This window comes from Hoplias malabaricus, chromosome 7, assembly GCF_029633855.1.
Source record: "Hoplias malabaricus isolate fHopMal1 chromosome 7, fHopMal1.hap1, whole genome shotgun sequence".
Classification (NCBI taxonomy): Eukaryota; Metazoa; Chordata; class Actinopteri; order Characiformes; family Erythrinidae; genus Hoplias; species Hoplias malabaricus.
Window position 1 is genome coordinate 31,670,132 of NC_089806.1, and position 14,399 is coordinate 31,684,530.

Below are 14,399 nucleotides of genomic sequence, written 5' to 3' on the forward strand. Positions count from 1 at the left end.
GCATTGAAAAATATAAATATCAGGCTGCATACAAAATTTGGTAAGACTGAAAAGACAAGCAAAGATTGCTGGTCTAAGAACCATGTTGAGAATCTTGAATGAACTAACACAGAGGAGCTACCACCTCCCTCCCTCTATGCATGAGTCATCATTAACAGCCATGCCCACGCAGTTCCTAAAAAGACACAAGTGTTTAAAAATAGCCTGTGGAACGCAAGTGATGTTAAACGTCATGTGTGTGTGGGTGTCTAAAGGGCAAGCTATGAAGAAACTATTGGTGTTTTTTCTTCCTTTGTTGCTTTTCCTGTTTAGCTTTCTGCTGTTTGGCTTTCTGCTTCACACTATACACAAGTGGCAGCATTGTATACAAGTGTGGTTAAAGCACAATTTATTATAATACTTCAAACTACAGTACATACCCAGAATGACTCTGTACATTCAGATGATAAGATATCGAACATGTTCTCTGTGCATTTCCTGATCTTAGACTCAATTGCAACAGACTGAGCTGACTGAGTGTGAGTGAGGAAACTGTGTGACGTTGATGTCTGGAAGCTAGGGTGAGTGCTAAATATAGCAGGGCAGAAAAGCCACTGGTATTTATAGCACCTGAAACATTAACTTTTGGTCCGTTTTGTTTTCATTTTCTTCCATGCCTGACATAGGAAAGTATGCATGTAAAAACCAAGACAAATCACGAGTTTCAACAGCATGAGCTTGAATATTTGCACAATGGCTATGTACATATTTAGGTACCAATTCTCGCTATATAGGTGGGTGAAATGTTTATGGTACAGAGGTATAAATAGAATCACAGTGGTTGAATAGTGTTTTTTCAGAGTTTTGAAGAATATTACACTTTTCAAAACCCACACATTGTTTGTCTGCATTAAATTGCATTTAATGACAAGAGGGAGTAGTGAGAGAAAAGTGTCCTATATGGTACTGTTCACATGTCAGAGCTCACTGATAATTATGATTTAATGTATTATTATGTATTAGTTTCCAGTACATGAAGCCATTAAGCAAAATCTTTTTTTTTCAGGAGATATATAATAAATGTGAACAATGAAGGGGAAAGTAAAATATAATAGGTTTAGAAGGTAATAGTTTCCAGAATAAGAGATCAAACAGAATAGAGAAATAGAGAAAATGGGTCCTAATAAACCCACAAAACCATAACCATCACCTAAACCATCACATACAAAATGTTTAAAGCTTTCATCTTTGCAGAACTACAATATTTGTGTGCATTCTGTAAATTATAACAACACTCTGGGCATCTCCCAAGAAACCTGTATTGGAAAACGAGAGAAAAAAACTTTAAATAAATAAATGGGGTAAATAAATAAAAAAATGTAAAAAGCTGTTGGTGTTTTTAGAATAGTGGTCATTCCAACCTAAGTTGTTAAGAACTAAGACCTTAACATCGCCGAAATAGTTGGGATTGATATGGATTATAAGGCGCAGAAAATGCAATCAACTTGGACTGAAGTTCTGAGATTGGGAAAATATTCCTGCAGATGTCTTTAAAAAGCTGAGAGCAAGCTTCCCAAGAAGAATTGAAGGTTTGATAATGTAATAAGGGGCACACTAACACACAATTTGATATTATATTTTGGATTCTGTTGTGTTGTTTGTGCTGTTATGTTTTCTGCTTGTAGATAAAGCTGAAAAATAAACAATATACATTATGGCCATTTTGAAATTGATTTAAAATTTGGCCATTTTAAATTGAACTGGAAAAAAGTCAGAACTGGTACTAAAGCCACTCCACGAATAGCACAAACTTACATGTGGATTGGTAAGTCACACATAAAGGAACACAACACCTCACATTCAAACCCTAATTCATGTCTTATTCACATGTAAGAAAGAGCTTAAATACTACACTGATGATTACTAACACAATAATACACAGAAATATAATTTATGTTGGATTTTCTTTTGTTTACAAATCAGAAATCAGAGTCCACTGCGCCATAACTCTTTACTTTGTTCAAAATATGGTGCACAAATATATATATATATATATATATATATATATATATATATATATATATATATATATATATATATATATATATATATATATATATATATATATATATATATATATATATATATGGTGTTCCCCGTTGGGTGAAGAGGTTCAGGCACAGCGCTGTCTTGTAAGTACTGGAATAGTTGCTAGGTTACATGTATTTTGTGGAGTGATACCTGAAGATCTTTGGTCAGAGTGTCATTATCGTGCAACACGGGCACCCCTGGAACGTCTCTCAGCCAATCATATTGCAGGGTCGGAACTAACTGTGGTACAATGTGGTTTGCCCTTTGGCTTCATCCAGCCTAGTTTTGATTGAATGCCTTCTCCTCCATCCATCTTTTCTTTGCTGGGCAGTACAGGCAGCTGTACTCCTCCCCTGAACCTTCATGGCACATATTTTTGCAAACAGGTCTTCAAACATGTCAATGCACATCTTTGATGTATTAGAAATGCATGTTAGCCATCCAATCATTTTGTTTGGTCCCAGTGAAATTATTGTATGTATTTTGCTGATCGTTATTGGGATGTTAATATATTTCAATAACTATAACAAAAAAACTGTTTAAAGAAAAGCCACCTATTCCACCTTTAAATGAATGATAATTGCTGATGCATCATTAGGTGTATATTCTTTGCATAATATCTTGTCCAGTATTATGTTTTCTCTTTAAGGTTAATATCTTGGCAATCTTTTAAACTAATTAATGCTGCCTGTAAATTGTACATTCCAGAATTCATGCAGAACTGGCATGGCCTAAGTCTAGACTTCAGTGTTTCATGGGCCATATAATACATGTGTATAAGCCAATCCCAATCTTCAAAAGGAAGAAAAAACTTTTTTCATGACATTCTCTATGAAAGATGATACGGTATGTCTGGCTAAGCCACTCTTTTTTTAAATATATTGTACAAATTTACTACATCTTATCCCAAAGCCAGGCATTATCCAGCTGCAGCCAGATTGGTAAGAATACAGAGAAATCTTTTTGAAACATACAAAATATTGCCTCTCACCAAAAAATGTGAGCATTCCGGGTTTTGTGTTGTATTGACTTTCTTATTTTAACATGCATTTATTAAAGGAGAATTTGTCTAAGACATAAGCAAAGAGATTTATATTTGGTTCATTTGAGATGTTTAATTTCAGTGAAATCTTTAGTGTACTGATTACAATAATTAGGACTTTGCAATGCCTACAGTAAGTTTTGCTTTCCAAAATAACCAGAGTACCTACGTATGCCTCCATCAATAAATCAGCCAACCAATTAACTGCTTTAAATGTGAAAAAAAAATTTAACAACTTTAACATATGGATAAACACATGCACATTCAACATTTCCTTTGAAATCAAGGGTATTTATTTAAATCCTTTGCTTCTATGTTCTGGGAAAGGTTTACAGAAGATGATGAAATCACGAAGACAGGTACTGGATGATTAGCTGAATCACAAAATGCCAGTCTAATGCACCTCAAAGGTGTTGAAGTTTGCTCCAACACATTGGAGAACAGGACAGGACACTCCCTCACTTAAGGGTAAGGTTGCCATCCTCTCACTGGGTGGTTTTGCATTCCACAGGGAGTGAGGCATCCCTTGGTTAAGGGCAAGGTCACCCTGTTCCTCCTGTTTGGAGTTTCCCCTCACCAGGGGTTCCTTCTTTCAAGTTTTGAATTTCAGAGTTCCTTGGGGTCTGGAGGGCTGGATCAGGTCTGTGGTAGTGCAAGAAAACCAGTGGTTCCCCACTGTCAGGTGCTTGTCACTGGAGTTAATACAAGCGTACATTAGCTGAATTTAATACAAGGACTGAAGTCAAAATCAATTTCCCAGCTATTAAGCAATGTATTTCTAAAAATAGTTAATATAAGTTAGCAAACAGATGGCTGGTTCCTATTATCATCATGAACAACTCTTTATATTGGACCTTTTTACAGTCTACGAATAGAAATGATTATGTTTATATCCCAATAGACTCCATTTATAATCTTCATAAATTCATAAACTCCATGGAATTCCCTATTTAAAAGTGACATCTGCTGGTTTGTTTCAGGGAGACAAAGGTCAGGGGATGTTTGTAAAAGTGATGAAGGGACATGGCCCAGGGGGGGTGATGTATGAATGCTGGAGTGAGTTTCATACATTACACATAATGTGGGGCGCATCATCCGCATGTGAAAGTGTCCCCTTCTGTTAATTAATCTGTCTAGCTTGGCTGTGCGATTACACGGGGCATGGAGATGCGACCCTTCCTTGCATAAGGCCATTTCCCATAGACAGTAAAATGAGTGATGCCACTGGAGCAGGACACTAATCTCCCTCCTCTTCATCATGTCCCATCATGGCCAAAAATAGATGCCAGTTTATCGAAAATGTCTGATTATGATATTGTTCGAATATTTTATGTATATTCTGTTTATTACATAGCCTAATTCCATAACTATTTTCAAGAAATGGAATTAGTAAATAGAAATGGAATAGTAAATATGGAATAGGTCAAATAATTAGATAATATTCTTACAACAATTTAAAATTTTATGCATTTATGCATTAAGTAAAACATCTTAAATTTGGTCATTACTGTTAGCAATGTATAAAAAGCTCTTAAAACCTCGTGTAATTTGCCACCTTCCCTTGCCTGTGTTGCATAAGATAAGAGGTTTTAAGTTGAGAGATATCTGCTGAATGGATTGCATAACATTTTATACAGAATCCAGCAAACCTTTTTTTTTATTGTATTTTTTGTTTTCTGTAAAAACACAAGAATTAAAAACACATTCGGACACATGCTTTTATTTTGAGCTGAGAGGAAGCGTTCTGAATGTGAGTGTGCATGAGTATCCTCTCAAGAGGATAAGGGCAGGCATCCCACACAGAGCACAGCCTCCATTCACATCGCACAGTATCCCTGAATAGCATGACTAAGTGAAATTACATAAACCCAAAGAGATCAAAAGAATCCAATTTGTACAACATGTGGTCTCCATATTGCCTTAAAGCAGCAATCAGTCATTTCTTCGAATGATTCTTGACGTTATACTAAAATCTTTAAACCTGCATGTATTTAGAGATTCTGTAGTAAACCAGAATGTTTTTGAAATGTTAAACTGGTTTATCTACAGACCACATTTCTTAATCTCATGTTAGTTATAGGACATTGTTCATATGCTCTTATCCTTCACTTTTCATCCACTGTTTATTATGTTACAGCTAGAGTAATGCAATGTTAGGAGTCTTGCCCAAAGACACTTAGTAATGTAGAGTGGTGTTCTTGCCCAAGCGGCAGATAAAACCCCAGGTTATGATTTGAATGGTATATTTGGCATATTGTTTGCTACATTTTGATGGCAACAGTGATCTTTTCTACAACATATTGTCGCTGTCCAAAGAAATAAATGCATCTACATTTTTGCTTTTTCTTTTTGTTTACTACATCATTTGAACACAGCAGCTGATCATAGGTGCCCATATACATGCCATATAAGACTTTTGGTAGATACTACCAACTGCATTCCAGGAGCATCCCACAATATTTGCCCTTTTGGATATGTGCTGACCAATTCAATATGACTATCACAGCTCGGCTCTTGTAAAAGTGGCTCTCCGATGTTTCCTGCTTCCAACATATGACTCTTGAGGCTACCTAATATGTCCCAACTTTAACAATATAATAAATGGTATTTACCTGTCAGCAGTTGTAATATTTTGGCTGACCATTATACATGACCGATATACAACAGGCACTAGTTGAATTTCATTATCACCAATTTTATTGTCTACACTTTTTTTGGTAAAAGTGTGGGTTCCACTTGGTTTTTGAATTTCACACAGATACCTCACTACACACGTAACTCTAGCCCAACACACGGGGTTATGAAACATTTCTGAGTCTGAAAGATCCCTATTATTGCTGTATGGGTGAGATGTGTAAGCTGCTGTCTATGGCCACACTGCCCAAAGTGTAGGAGGTAGAACTTTACAGTTTAAGCTGGCCTCCTCTCAAAATCAATGTGATTGGGGGTGGGGGGTGTATATTTTATATATATTTATATATATATATATATATATTAACAAAATATACCTCTGAGTCCTATTAAAGGATTAGGCCTTTTCATAGTTTCCCAGGGAGGAGATTAAGGATGGGTTTACATAATTAGTTCTGGAAATAATGTTGAAAATGACATATTATTGCAGTTCTGTTATAAATCAAAAAGTGTATTAAAAAAGTGTAATAATTCAAAAAAAGCTGGAATAGACATACTGGAGGAAAAATAAGTTGAATCATGTTATACACACGCTCATGCACACATCTATATATGATGTTTTAACATATGTTTTGCTGGTATGAGTGGAACAGACACAGCAGTGGTGTTCGAGGTTTCAAGCCCTCAGTGTCACTGCTGGACTGAGTACAGTCAACCAACCAAATATATCCAGCCAACAGTGTTCTGTGGGTGCCGTCCTGTGTCCACTGATGAAGGGCTAGATGACAGCCAACACAAACTGTGCAGCAACAGATGAGCTACTGTCTCTGACTTTACATCTACAAGGTGGACCAGTGAGGTAGGTGTGTCTAACAGAGTGCAAAGTGAGGGGTGTTTAAAAACTTGTCAGGTAATGTCTGTTGCAGGTCTACAAGAAAATGCACGATGTGTTTGGTGTAAGATGTTTGTTTTTTTTTGCCTAGACATTTCTAGCAACCTTGGTGATTTGCTGATTCATCAACAACAAGGTTTGTTTTACCTAAAACAAATATGACCAGTATGCAAAAACAGTAGTTTTTATGGTTGATATTGTCAGTTTATATACACCGTTATTATGTCACATTCTAAATCATTTGTATATCCTCTGACTGAAAAAAAAATTATTCGTAAAATAAATAAATAAATAAATAAATGCTATCACAGTTGAAGCCATAAAGGACCACAATGCTTCCCTTCATTCCCATGAATTTGCTGCAGGACAAGACTGAAAATAAACCAACAAACAAAGCAGGCCTGTAAAAAACACACCTTTTGCCAAAGTACACTCTTTAACACTGTTCAGCACTTGCCAAAATGAGACCGCTACAGCCATAAAGATATAAAGGTAATTTTAATCAAGCCTGCCTTCTTCCAGTTGCTTCAAACTTCAAAGTGTAATACAGGGAAGGTTTTGCAATTCAAAGTCTTATGGTGTTGTGATATGTTGATATGAATGTACAAGCACCTGTCTGTGTTATAAATCCCTCCTGTAAAATAAAAAAACACCTCACATGCATATTCAATTGTGACTGAAAGAGTTCTTCAGAGCAATGCAGAACACATCTGGGGTCTGGTTATATTAAATTGCAGTCTGTATCTACTGTCTGCATATACTAAATATAAAATATCTAAAACGCAAGGACAACTTTTGTTCATAGAATCTGTTCAGATACAACTCCTGATGCCAAGGTACTCAATTATTTATTGTGATCGGTTCTGTGTGTGTTTTTGTGTGTAATCACATTGTGATTGGATCTGCGGGATCTACATGTCTATATAAAAGCACTGTGATCTGATCTACATATGTATATAAATGCTTTGTGATAGGATGTGTGTGTGTGTAATCACACTGATTTGATCTGCATGTGCACATAATTACATTTTGATCGGATCTGCATGTGTGTATAAATGCACCCAGATCTGACCTGTGCATGTATAAACATGGGTTTGTGTGTGTGTGTGTGTGTGTGTGTGAAAGAGAGAGAATGTGTGATTAATTGGATGTGTTTCTGTGTGTAAATGCAAGTGTAAATACAAGATCTAACACCATGTAACTCTGCCCTCATTTTCCTGCTGTTCCTGCTCCTCTCACCTTTGCTCAGAAGGAGGAGTACAAGATATTTGAGTATTACTCTGGATATTAAGCTGCATTTGAAAAGGTCAGGTTTTAAATCACTTTGACTTGATGACCCTGTCACCATAATCAGTTCATAGAGGTCAGATGTTACTATAACCTCTGAACAGGATCTAAGCTTTGTTTGCAGGCCTCTCTTCAGCTTCAAGTGAAAGAAGTCTGCCCCAAAGGAATTTAAGCAGAGAGTGATTTTATATTAGATTGATGGTCCAAGTATTCCAGCTCATTAGTGATGGAGGTAAATTTTACAACTCCAAATGGCTTTATCAGCTGGCACCAAGCTTAAGTAAGTAAGTCTGAAAATAGATTGAGGTAAGAATCCCACAATGAAGTATTGTGTTTTCTTTTTACAGCTGGCACATTGCATTTTCTCACCAATTATTCAAGTCTGTTCTGCGAAGACTGCATGAGCTCAATATCATTTTGCCTTGGAAAAAAAATAAAAAAAACTCCCAGCAGAGCAGAGGGAAATCAGTAGCACTGGGGAAATTTCCAAAAGACAAAAAAAAGTCCTGAATAACGACCCACTGAACTGTCCTCATATCACCTCTCTTTTCACTTTTGCTCTGAACTTTCTTTCTTTGCAGATTGTCTTGCCTCCTCAAGAAGATTCGTCTTTTGCCCAACCAGCAACTTTCTGTGGGGAGCTTTTTTTTTTTTTTTTTCTATTTTTTGGCCTGCGTTAGCAGGACTTGGGATGTATCGTCCTGAAATGTGTGCAAGTAAGCCCCCTGGTGTCCTGCTGACTCCTCATTAGGACCCCAGAAGATGAAGTGCAGGCCAACCCCTTGGCTGAGCTGGACAAGCATCACTGGCCAAAACAGTCTGCTCAAATGGTGTCCAGATGGTCAGCATGCTGAAAAATGTGATGCACTGAGTTTACCTGTTTCAGATGTGTACCAATCCCACATGAATTGAATATACAGTACTGTAAAACATATATATAAATAAAGGTGCTTAAACAGCTAAATATATTACTAATCCTCCAGGATTAACTCTTATTTTATTATTTTCAGTTTTAGATATTTTCTCACACTTTTAAAGCAGCACTAGGTAGTTTAAAAAACAAACAAACAAAACAAAACAATTACAGGTTCAGAATTATTGCAAAGCTTCATTGACCTTTCAAAGGGAGAATAGAACCACTGTCCACAGAATAGAACCATGTAACTTCTGGAAGAGGTTACCTCATCCTTGATTTAAGGACAGGGCTGTAAATACGAGTTACAGTCTGTAACTGTAGAGGCAGACCAGGAACAAAAATATTACATTTTATGTAGTGTTCATTTGAAGACACATTTACTCTACTAATTAATCTACTTTAACTTATACCTAATGGCTGTTAACTGCAGATGTATGAAAGGTGATCTCTGATTTTTGCACAGTAGTGTTCATGTTTAATCTATGAAGCAAAAGACAAAGCTGTCAATGTCATGTTTTGTTCATGTGGAAATAATGTGCAATCAGTTAAAGTCAATGTATTCCCTTTTTTTAATGCTGGGTGCATTATAGCTGGGTTCTATAGCTCTATCAGAAATTGCAGATAGTACATTTCTGTGGCCCTGGGTCTCTCTCACATGGCAAAGGCGAGCTTACTGTATGAGTCAATGAAAAGCAACTTGTACTCGCGCTTCTATTTCCTTTTCACACAAAGAGGCAGACTCGGAACAAAAAAAAACAGAGAGAGAGAGAAACTCGCAGAGATATCTGGAGCAGAGAGGAAGCAATTAAATAAGAAGAGAGGTATTTTTAACACCACGGACAGAGCTTGAATGTGAGAGCGAGTTTGTGTGTGCGTTTGTGTGTCTATGTATGTATGTGTGTGTCTGAACAAGTGTGTACAAGTGCTGGAGAGAGAGTGCGCGTGGGAAGCATCCACAGCCATCTCGAGACGGGGTGAGGAGCGTGGGTGACAGTTCCTGTGTGGGAGGAGAAGGCATGAATACCAGGCAGGGTTATGGTGCTTATGAATTGCGTTATGAAAGGAAGGGTGTGGGGGGGGGGTTGCAGTTAGACGTGGTTACACAACGCGTCCAGAGTGGGCCGCTCCACAGCCGGATCCCAAGCACAGCGCAGTCCTTCAAGACATTTGGTCGAATACGCAATTATCCAGCAGCTGCAATGCCAGCCACTCCAAGGAGGCAGGAGGGAGCGAGTGAATGCATTGGGGGAAAAAAAGCCACCATCAGGCAGCCTCCTATTAACTCAAATAACTCAAATGATGGGCATTCGCCTTCGTACGGTCCTAAATACACTTATGGAAAGGAGAAGGAGAAAGGTTTGTGAAATATATTTGAATATGCAAAATCACACTTCATCCCTTAGCTAACAGAGCGTCAAAGGTTATTAGTAGTTGCTTTACTGGGTTATTAAAAAATAATACAAAAAAATGGCATGGCTAATTTCGTGATTACAACTATATTATTATTATTATTATTATTATCGTTACACTTATATAGCGCCTTTCTAGACACCCAAGGACGCTTTACAATCCACACTGCTCAGAACATTCAATCCACACACTGGCGAGAAGCGGCAGCCAAACGCGCACAGCGTACTCTCCACCAGGAACGACCGTCCACCTGGAGGACTGCATCGGGCACTAGGATTTCACCCAGGACAGAGTGCCAATCCATATCTGGGCGCACACACATTCACTCACACATACACACTCATTCACTCACACACCAGGACAGTTATTAGACAGAAGCCAATTCACCTACCCTCCATGTTTTTGGACTGTGGGAGGAAACCGGAGCCCCCGGAGGAAACCCACGCAGACACGGGGAGAACATGGAAACTCCACCCAGATGGGACTTGAACCCAAGATCCCAGCGCTGGGAGGCGAACGTGCTAACCACTAAGCCACCGTGCCACCCAATTATAATTAATTACACTTCACATCCTGTATTTCTTTACTTTTATATGATCAGTTAGAAGTCAACAAATAACACAATGTTACACAACAGACATATTTTTTACAATTCAAATCATAATTTTTTATGTATTTATGCACAAATTGAAAGTTTAGAGTTGTGGCCTTCATCAGGACTGTCCCCTCCAGTGCATAATGGTAAGAGGCTAGAATGAGAGGTATTTTGTGCTTCCTCCTCAACATATGAAGCAAGATGGACATGACTGAATCATTTAACATGCAAGGAGGAGATCACTGACTGCCAATTTGGTTAATGGCAGTTAACAAACATCTGGGATGAGGCTAGGGGGAATCTCAATGTAGTCCTTTTACTAAAGAAAAGCATAATTTAGTGTATGTTTATCGTGTATTTTTAAAGGTTTTACTATTTTAGATGCAATATTTTTTACTAATAATCATATACTTAACTTTACTAATTATGTTAGCACTTGCAAACTGAGGCAGAGTTGACCCCAAGAGTTTCTATGCATCATTGGCCAAAAGTAGATATGAGTAACGCTCAAAGAATCGATTCTTTGGGAGTGGAATTGTCTTCACTATTCTGGCCAGCTGCTCTAATTCCCCTTAAAAGAAGCAAACAGACACAGCATTTTTCTGTTTATATTTCCTTGTGAACATGTCATTATCAGTCTTTCCCAATTTTGTTTAGGTTTTTTCACTGATTAATAGCGCAAAACATTTTCTCATAGTTTCATTCTTCAAATGTTTAAAGTTTTTTAGTTCATGTCTTGTTTTCAATAAAATAAAATAAACATAAAATAGGTTTACAAAATTTAAGAAGTTAATACTTTATTTGTGATTGCTGTAAATAATGTCAACATGACCCCATCTCTCACCTTCCATCACAAGCTAAACTCCAACGTGACCATAATTAAAATCACAAGCTAAAATGGAACACAACCATGCAATCAGGTATTAGATAGGGCATTGGCTGCAGCCTCAGCAAACATGCAGCTCAGGTAATGTCAAGTCCTTAAATACCAGCAGAGCTTACAGTATTAAAGCACAGGGAACTATCCCATTTGCATACTCAAGCTAGTGATACTTTGAGTGATACTATTATCATTTCTGTGTTTATCTCTCTCTCTGTTTCTGCCTATCATAGAGAGCAGCACAGACTAAGAAAATCCTGTGTCTTGAGGGCTTTAGTGTTAGGTCATACTTACTCTCTAGCAGTCTACACTTAGTCCCCAGCCTCAGATACTATTCCCAATCAACAAGTGGCCACACAGGTAGCAAAAAAATACCATGCTACTCCATTTCCTAACACTCAAGGCCACTAGAGCAACCAGATAGCAAGCAACATAAGTGGAAACTGAGCAGTAGCTACCTCTATGGAGAAACCTTTATTGCAACATTACTATGAAGATTGCATTGCATTGATAAACATTCATGCAGGGCCTCATTTTAGATGATTAGTGTTTTTTTTTTTTTCCTCCTTTAAATCATAAGCACAATTTTCTCATCCCAAAAATATTGGATTGCACACCATAATTCCAGAGAATGAAGTTCCATAATCCATTAGTCCAACAGAAGGGGACTTTATAGCCTACTAGTTGATACTTGGCATTTGTCACAGTGACCTTACGCTCACGTGCAGCTGCCCCAGAATGCCCATTCTAAGTATTGTACAAACTGTGTTGAACACAGACGAAACCTACTGTCAACAATGGGTCCCCCTTAAAGGAACATTAGTAGTGTGTAATTTACTTTTACAGAACAAAGATCAAGAGGCTGGGGGTGAAGGATAAGGGGTCTGGATTCCTGCACTCCTCCAAAATTATATAGTGCAGTTTCTGCAGTGCTGAGCCCAGAGTAGCAAAAAACTCTATTCTCACTATTACAGGTCAGAGAAGCATTGCAATGATTTTGAAGCTGTAATTTTAATAATAACAATACTACCTAGTGTCCCTTTAAAGTGGTTGAATACACTAATTAAAGGAGGTGTGGGTGAAAACTCCAAACAGACATTGGACATATCATGAAGACTAATACTAAGCCGACGTACAGGTGCCAGCAATTGGGCATTATGCAATATAAACAATAAACAATGTCAGATATGTTTAGGGGGTTGTGCAGCTGTTGCTGTTTATTGTACATGTTTCTGTTTAGCCTTGGTTTAACCACAGAGCATTGCCCACCGAAAGGAAAGACAAGGAATGAAAAAAGAGAAGAGGGTAAAAGGGGGGGGGAGCTTCATGTTGGTCTTAATTGTCTATGGAAAGACTGTCATATTTTCCACCGGATAAGCTTGAAACCATTACAGAAGCTAACCTTCATTAAATTTTCCACAACATTTTGCTGAAACGTCAGGAAGCAGCTGTAGAGGCACTGATTAATTGTCTTAATCCTTGGTTCTTTGACTTACAGCAACATGCTTCATTGACAATATACTAGTGTTTTATTTATTTATTTCTCCATCTTTCTCTTCATCTCACCTACCACTTCATGAGGTATTTGAGTATACAGAAGCATTACAACCAGTGGCCAGTTGTAAACTCTTAACCACGCAGCCTGAGGAGCTAAAGTCTGCCTCCAAAGGATGTCTCAGCTCTGCCTACATGCTTCCAAAATGCTTTTTAACACAGTTCTTAGCCTTTGGGCTAACACATGTCGATCTGACCGCCAGCCTCCACCCCCACACACTCTCCTTCCATGGCCGGAATTTCATTAACCCCAAAGAAGAAAGCGAAACAAAACAAAACTCTAAACTGTAACAAAACTGGTACGATGCAATTTGGCCAAAAAACAGAATCTATTGCAAAAAGAAGAAGGCCACATGAGACTGTGGTCATGGCTGGAAAAGCCGAAACATCTGCCACCAGAGAGGCCTGGCCTCCAGGAGCAGACCAAATAAATGGTTCTAGTCACTGTCCAAGGTTAACAGCTCCAAATCTGGTGGGCAAACAAATGCGAGCAGGGCCGTCTGGCAGCTGCTGCTGCTACACACAGAGCACAGGGCTAAATAGAGCTCGCAACTGCTCTGGCTTTGAAGATGTGGACCTCGTTCTTGTCAGCACACACTTCAGAGGAGCTGATGGTGTGGGTTCGTATGGAGGCAAGACCCAGTCCTAAAGCAAACCTTTATGTAAGTGTGGAAACATGCGCAGTACTTACAGACCCCAGAAGTCTTCATAATATTCTCAGTGCATTGCCATATTAGAAACTAATAAGTCTAAACATATTTTTTTATATTAGCAGAATAAATTGCATGTCCAGAAATTGCTCCAAACATGTACTGAGTGTCATTGGATCCTCAAGATTATAAGATTATCTTGCATAGTAATATTACAACATACATGCTATAATCATGTTAACACTGGATTAAACTAAGTAAATTAGTAAAGTAAGTACATCCATATTAGCTAGTTTTAGCCTAGGAAATGGTTTGAAGTACAAGGAGGATTGTGGGAATCTGACTCTCTTAATTAAGACCCGCCTCTTTTCAGTACATATTGCTTTATTGCAGTGTTTCTGAATTAGACTGTGTCAACTGCATATGAATGAATGCTAACATGAGCTAGTTGGCTGTAAGAATTGTAAGATTT

General features: G+C 37.9%; 1 protein-coding gene across 3 annotated transcripts in view; it reads right to left on the reverse strand.

Annotated features, from left to right (window-relative positions):
* hivep2a (HIVEP zinc finger 2a) overlaps nucleotides 1-14,399 on the reverse strand; it is a 125,303-nt gene that overhangs the window by 16,406 nt on the left and 94,498 nt on the right. The gene's annotated exons all lie outside the window — the stretch shown is intronic.